The 7,500-nt window shown below is 41.5% G+C and overlaps 1 protein-coding gene across 1 annotated transcript in view; it reads right to left on the bottom strand.

Moving 5' to 3' along the window:
• adgrl3.1 (adhesion G protein-coupled receptor L3.1) overlaps nucleotides 1-7,500 on the bottom strand; it is a 246,164-nt gene that overhangs the window by 101,068 nt on the left and 137,596 nt on the right. The window lies entirely within an intron of this gene.

The raw sequence follows: 7,500 nt of genomic DNA, 5'->3' as shown, positions 1-7,500 counted from the left end.
AGAAGCAAGGATTTGAGTTACAAATGTTCACTTTAAAAATATATATATTCAAAGATTTGCGCACATTTTCTTGATTTTTCAAAAATAGCAGATCTACAAGCTCATAGCGCGGCACTCGGTGCCGCGCTATGAGCTTGTATATCTGCTATTTTTGAATAGTCAAAGTGTAAAATAATGCTTTTTTTTAGCTCAAATCAAAAAATGACACAGATGCGTTCCAGGTCTTTAAAGGGTCAAATACTGTCTGTTACTGAGCCTGTGGGATATGCAGGAGTCATAGCAGCACCACAAATAGGCATGAAAAACAGGATACAGGTATATGTTAGACTTAGAGAGATACAAGAGATACAACAACAGTAACACAGAATTGTACTGTGAGTCACCATCACCACCCTCGGTCCACATTTCATTCTGTCTCAATCACTGTCACACCTGTTGCCTTCTTGTGTGGCCTCTCTGTATTGTCTTTTATATGGACCTACAGTATTATATGATCACCGTGCTGTTTATACAGAGGTAGTTTTAGTCATATATATATGAGTCCAGCTACAGAGAAGTATGTTAATGTATGGATATTTATAGCCTGCCTGGAGTGCTATGAACCAGTATACACAGGTGGCTAATTACTGCCAACGCTCCTTGGGTAGTTTGGCACAAGAGTGGCACATGCTTCTACCACAGGGAGCAAGTGCACAGAGCAGTGCCTGTGCGTGTGTGTTGTGTGTGTGTGTGTGTGTGTGTGTGTGTGTGTGTGTGTGCGTGTGTGTGCGCGTTTGTATTGCTATACTTGCGAGGACCAAGTATAGTAGAATTTGAAGAAATATACATTATGAGGACCGTTTTTCTGGTCCTCGCAAGACAAATGGTTGTTTTATAGTTAAAAAAATTTTTTTTTAAAGATACGTTGCAATTAGAAAAACATTCAGGTTAGGATTTAGACATTTAGAGGTTAGGTTTAGGGATTGGAATTAGCGTTAAACATGATTTATACTCAGTTGCGTGCCAGTGTCATGCACAGGAAAAATAGCTGATCTATAAGCGCACAACTGCGACGCGTTGTGGGCTTGTAGATCTGCTGTTTTTCGGCTTTATAGGCTTACGGTTAAAAATGGCAAAAATGTTTTTTTCTTTTTTAAATGGCATTCATAAAATGGCTGTCCTAAAGTGTTGATGTCCTCACAAGTATGGTAATACAAACCTGTGTGTGTGTGCGTGTGTGTGTGTGTGTGTGTGTGTGTGTGTGTGTGTGTGTGTGTGTGTGTGTGTGTGTGTGTGTGTATGTATGTTCATAATGTGCACTGATGAACAGCTCTCTGTCCCCTAAGTGCATGTGCTATCTGCAGATGTGTGTGCGCGCAATCCTGCGTGTACGTGTGCGTTCAAGTGCGTGCGTCTATCTGTGTTTTCTTAGTTTCAGCTTTGGGGAACAGCCAAAACCCTGAAGTACAGCGAGGGGAGATGGGGAGATGGAAAGAGTTAGCGAGCCAAAAGTCCTCAAGAGAAGAATATGGACAAGACTCTCTGTGAAGGTTGAACCATGCATAATTTAATTAGCTATTTTATAACCTGAAACATCAAAGTGTCTGAAAGTAAATGTTGGGTGAAACATACCACTCCACCTAATAAAGAAATACAAATAAAAACAATAAAAAGGACACCATGGCACCAAGAGCCTCTTTAGAGCAGTGGTTCTCAAACCTTTCCATTTCAAGGACCCCCAAATTGTACCCCATCTGAAAGTATTTTGTGCCAGGGACCCCCACACAAGATTTGTGTTGTTAAAATATTTTTTTAAAATATTCAAAAATAGTCAACATTGAAAAGAACAACTGCTTTAGAAACCATGTTCTGTCTTTGAGATCTATTGGCTTCACGAGGCCCAGGTGTTCCTGAACCAGTTAGAGGTCAGGGGTCTTCAACAGGGGGTCCGGGACCCCTAGGAGGTCCTCAGAATTACCGCTAGGGGGTCCACCAAATCTTCGTGTGATGGGGAACATTAGCCGAAAATAGCAGATCTACAAGCTCACAACGCCTCGCGCTGCGAGGCGTTGTGAGCTTGTAGATCGGCTATTTTCTGAGAATTTCTGTAGAGGGAAAAAAGAGCTGACCAAGTACAGACCAATGGTCAAGTTGACTGAATATTGAGGGTTCATAAGGTTAACTATCTGAATGTACACATTAGCATGAATCCAACAATCTATGAAATCTATGAAAAGGTCAAATCTGCAATACTGTTTCATTTAATTATGTAGTGGGGGTCCCTGCTTCGTCTCTCTCTCGGCTAGGGGGTCCTTGGGCTGAAAAAAAGTTGAAGACCCCTGAGTTAGAGGTCAGGGACACTCAGCAACAAGCTATACAGTAAAATCCTGAGAGTTAAAACTGTAATACGTAACTTTCAATGGCTTATCGACCCTGGCATTCAAACCCGGGTCTCCCAAACGACAGACCAAAGATCTACCGCTCCATCATCACCCAATTGGCCAGGGGAGATATTGCACTTATGAGTTCAGGCAGTACTACTTGTGACCCAGTAGATGTCCTACCCGACACACCAGGGTCTCAAACGTATCAATGGAACAGTATAAGGGGACCACCCCCACCCACTGCAGATGTGCTACTGTAGTTACTGTATATTGAATTAACATACTCTACCGTACAGATTGTTTAAAATAATGTTTTATTCATTCAAATAAGGATCCGGATTGCAGGAATTTGACTGCATGCGCTACCTGTCAGACTGGCGAACGAGGGAGAGGGGAGTGAGTGCTCTCTAGAGACAAACGGAACTTCCCTTTTCAAATGTATTAAATTTGACCTTTTTATTCCAAAAGAAGCGAGGTCCAGTGTGGTCATCTGTTTGGACGGCATGCCTGAGATATTGCTGCTGTGCTATAACAGTACTACACACATTCTGCAGCAGCTATGGGGCTCTGGTGCCAAAGCGCTTCAAGGTGTATTTTATTATTATTATTATTATTTATTTATTTTATGTCCAAACCTGCATTTCCAAAGCACAATGGAGAAGGAAAAGCAGAGTTCTGTGATGGCAGACTTTTTTTTCACAAAGGCGCTCTTACTTATCGATCCCTCTCGATTCAAGGAAATGTTTTTCAAGGCGTTTCAGTGATTACCAATGCCGTCTCTTTTAATCATTCACAAAAGACATTGATTTGGCAGGCGGCCCTATCTCTTACAGTTGGATATCCAGCTATAGAGATCAAAACACAAGGATGACTTTCTGTGTGTATTTTTTTTTAGATTGAATTGTGTTGACAGAGAAAATGTACATCATAAATGTTTGGTAAAAGATAGGGGGCCTGTGAAGCGTATAAGAAAGGGGGAAAAAAGACTTCTCCGACGGTAAAAGAAAGTGTGGCATAGAGCCAAGAAGCATCGGGAGTTGTTTAAGCTCTGTACCACTGGTTGTCAATGTGGGGTTGAAGGGGCTTCAAGGGCCTCCCCCAGTTAAATGATGGATAGATAAGAACCAAATGGACCCTTACAGGTCTGTAACTGTGAGCGTGGACAAAATGCACTATACCGAACCCATTTGTACACTCGAGAGTTAAATTAACACAGTGTACAGTGTAGATTGGGGTCCCATAGATTAAAAAAACAAACATATCAAATGGGGGTCCGCATGGACTAACACATATGAAACTGGAGGTTCTTGAAATCATTGCTCTATATAACATGTATTTCTGTTTGCAACCTTTGCCGAACATTTCTCATGGCTAAATGCACCCCTAGTGGCCAGTGAGCATATCACAATGCTACATGATCCAGTCAGAACACTTCAGTCACTAGACGGCAACTACAAATCTACTGTCAAAATGCTCTCTCTCTGTCTCTCTCTCTCTCTGTCTCTCTGTCTCTGTCTCTGTCTCTGTCTCTCTCTCTCTCCCTCTCCCTCTCCCTCTCTCTCTCCCTCCCCCTCTCCTCTTTCTCTCTCTCCCTCTGTTAGAGGAGCGCTGTAATGGCTTTGGTTTCAGGCACTAGCTGCCAGCTTTTGAGGAGGAAACTTCATCCAGACCAACCCATCTGTTATCAGATCAACATGGAACTCTTTCCTCCTGTGCACCCTGTTGTTATTAAGCCATATTGGCGGAACCATGAAACACTTCAAGTAGGCGTCCTTGCTTACGGTGGAGGTTTTGCATTTGAAATCAAAGATAAAGATGGAGAAAATGTGCACGGCCATGTGTTACGCATTCTCTTGCGGAATGCATGGAGAGAACACGTGACGCACACACGCACGCGTACGCGCCTGTGTGGGCGCACGTGCGTGTGCATGTGTGTGTGTGTGCTTGCCGGGGCATTAAGCAGGTATCAGGTTGTTTTTTCCATTTGCTCCCAGAGAGGTCTCTGATAGTCCTATTATTTAATCTGCTGGTCATCCTAGATGGCGGGCAGGAGCCGTTTAGCCGGACATAATTGAATGCCTCGGTGCAGGAGATCACCTTGGCTGTCTGCATGAACCGCGCTGCCAAAGCCTCCACTCTCTACATTGTGTTCACACCCAGAGTTATACAGACACCCGTTTTCTACATGGGATTTATATGGGATTCCTCACATGAAACTGACCCGAAAAAACACTTTCAGAACACAAGGTGATACTGTAGTTCCAGTCAACCAGGCACACTGGAGATTCTGTTCAAAATTAAATTGTGTCTTAACCCATTTAGACCAGGGAAGAATCTGTGTCATTTTTAGATTTCTTTGGCTATTCAAAAATAGCAGATATACAAGCTCATAGCACGGCACCGAGTGCCGTGCTATGAGCTTGTAGATCTGCTATTTTAGAAAAAACGTGAAAATTTGTGCAAATCTTTGAATATATATATTTATGTTTTAAAGCGAACGTTTTTAACTCCGATCTGTGCTTCCGGGGGTCCCTGGAACAACATTGAGATGTTGAGATGGGGGTCCGTGGCCAAATACAATTTTGGGGGTCCTTGACATGGAAAAGTTGGGAGCACCACTGATATAGCAACATAAGTTTTTTCAAAAAACTGTTAGGATTTAGATTTGTAGAATTGTAGAATATTATTCAAAGATTTGCACACATTTTCACGATTTTTCAAAAATAGCAGATCTACAAGCTCATATAGCGCGGCACTCGGTGCCGCGCTATGAGCTTGTAGATCTGCTATTTTTGAATAGCCAAAGAAATCTTAAAATTACACAAATGCGTTCCCGGTCTTAATGGGTTAATTGTACTAAACTAGATATATTGGTTGTATGCATCTGCCAGCCATGCAGTTGCATATACAGAATCATGAAGTATTATGTAGTGAATGAATACTTTGAAGGAATTTAATGAGAGGTCACATTAACCTTGACCTTTGACCACCCACTTGTAATCAGTTAATCAAAGTGGACATTTGTGCAAAATGTCATGAAAATCCCTCATGGTGTTCCAGAGATATATATCGTGTTCTAAATAGGCCTATTGGGATGGACGGGCAGATGGACAGACTGCATAAAACAATGTATTGTCCAAATATAGACACGCAGATGAATGTATGCATCATCTTCATTTCATTTGAGAAACCCAATGATTCAGAAGGCACTTAATGCAACAGGAGGTGTGTGCATTGAATAGTGTTTTTAGAGTTTATTTTTACATCATCTACTATAGGCAAACAGAGAGACAGCAGAATGTACAGTATGTTAAGGTCAGGTAAATGCAGAGATTAATTCAACAACAACTTAGATTCTACCTGTTTAGTAACTTCTTTTTTGCATTTGCCACCTGGTGAACACATCAATAGAAAAGGCGATATGCGCTATTATAGTTAATGGGGCTTATATTTGCTGCCTATAGTTCAATCTAATGTGAATGTACAGTATGTTATGAATATATGTTCTGCTATATGCGTTGCACTAATATGATGTCCATGTACCTTGTCGGTTAGTGCTGAATTGATTGATGTGAAGCTGTCACTGCACCAACAACAGACAAACCCTGACATGTATCCCATAGGTACACAGCACTGAGGACATACTCTCAGTGCATACTCTGAGAGTGTACAGATGGTCCATTTGGTTCCATTTAGGGGTGTGCCGATATATCGTCCCGCGATATATCGCGATACGTTTTCGTGACGATATATATTGTTTTGGGGGGGGGGGGAAATCGTTTTGAAAAAAAAAATGTTTTTTTTTTTTTTTTACAATAATAATAATCAGGCATGCAAACAGCCCCGAGGTGAAAAGGGTGACAACATGTTGTTTTTTTTCGGGTCAGGTGTCACACTATTGCCCTATTTGGATTCAAAACGGCTAGTGGAAGCTGAAAAGCTACAAGTTTGCATGTCTGAATAATGCAGAAACAGAAATATTTGTTTGCATTTGCTTTTTTTCTCCCCCATATATTTTCATAATAAGAAAGTGTGTATCGTATCTTATCGAAATGGTATCGAAGTTGTGTGCCCAATATCGTATCGTATCGTTTGGTGAAATTAGTGTATCGGCACACCCCTAGTTCCATTTGTACACTTTTTTTTTTACTGTGTATCTGGAACCAGAGTTTCTGATTGTGACTCCAAATGTCTAGTTCAAGTTCATTTATATGTCATCCAATTACAAAGCATATTGAAGAAAAAGAACAACAACAACAACGACAACATCACTTGTGGTAGGTCTGCTGGTAACATCATATTGACAGACCTAACATACTGGGTGAAACCAACATATAATCAAATAAATGTGTTTGTAACCATCAAACTCCCCACACTAATGGCTTGTGGCATCTAATATGCGTTGAGAAACGCAGAGAGAAACCCCCTGTCTTTTATCACTAGGTTAACCACTTAACGCCTACATACTTTAACTGTAGAGAGAACCCCCCCTGTCTCTTATCACTAGGTTAACCACTTAAACCCCTAAATGCGTTAATGACAGGGGTACCCCGGGGAAATATTTGCTCCCATCCATTTATCCCTCTACACCAAATATCTTAGCTGAAAATAGCCGTTGGAAAAGCTGTGCTCACACAGATTGTGTGAGTGCTTTATTTTGTCCACCGCTGAGCATGGCGTTCCCAGTGTAGGGACACTAGGGTCCATGGGGTTAAAGGTCACACAGCCATCTGTCATCATTTGAGCCTATCCTTCCTTCATGTCCTTCCTCCCTCACACAGACACACAGACAGAGCGCCTCGCTGTCTCGCTGCTAACTTTCCACAGGAACATGTAATGATTCTCACATTACATGTTGGCAACTCCATGTTGTCTCTGATAAATCAGTAGACGTCATACTTTAATGTTAAAACTGACATGAATATTGTAATGCTGTATATAATGGGGATTATTTAATGGATTCACAGGCATTCGTGAAAATCTCAGCAACATTTACAATGTATCATGTAATTAGTATTTAACAACAATAAACATAAGTAGTAAGCCTTGCCGAGTCATGTGGCCTGAGTCTATCTCCTGTTTCTGTATAGCAGCTTGACGTACAAGTTCACCCCCTGGACAATCAAGGGTTGGATTG

This window comes from Gymnoscopelus braueri (genome assembly GCF_963280865.1).
Source record: "Gymnoscopelus braueri genome assembly, chromosome: 2".
In the NCBI taxonomy this organism is placed as follows: domain Eukaryota; kingdom Metazoa; phylum Chordata; class Actinopteri; order Myctophiformes; family Myctophidae; genus Gymnoscopelus; species Gymnoscopelus braueri.
Note: the sequence above shows the minus strand (reverse complement) of the source record. Positions and strands in the feature narration are given on the sequence as shown.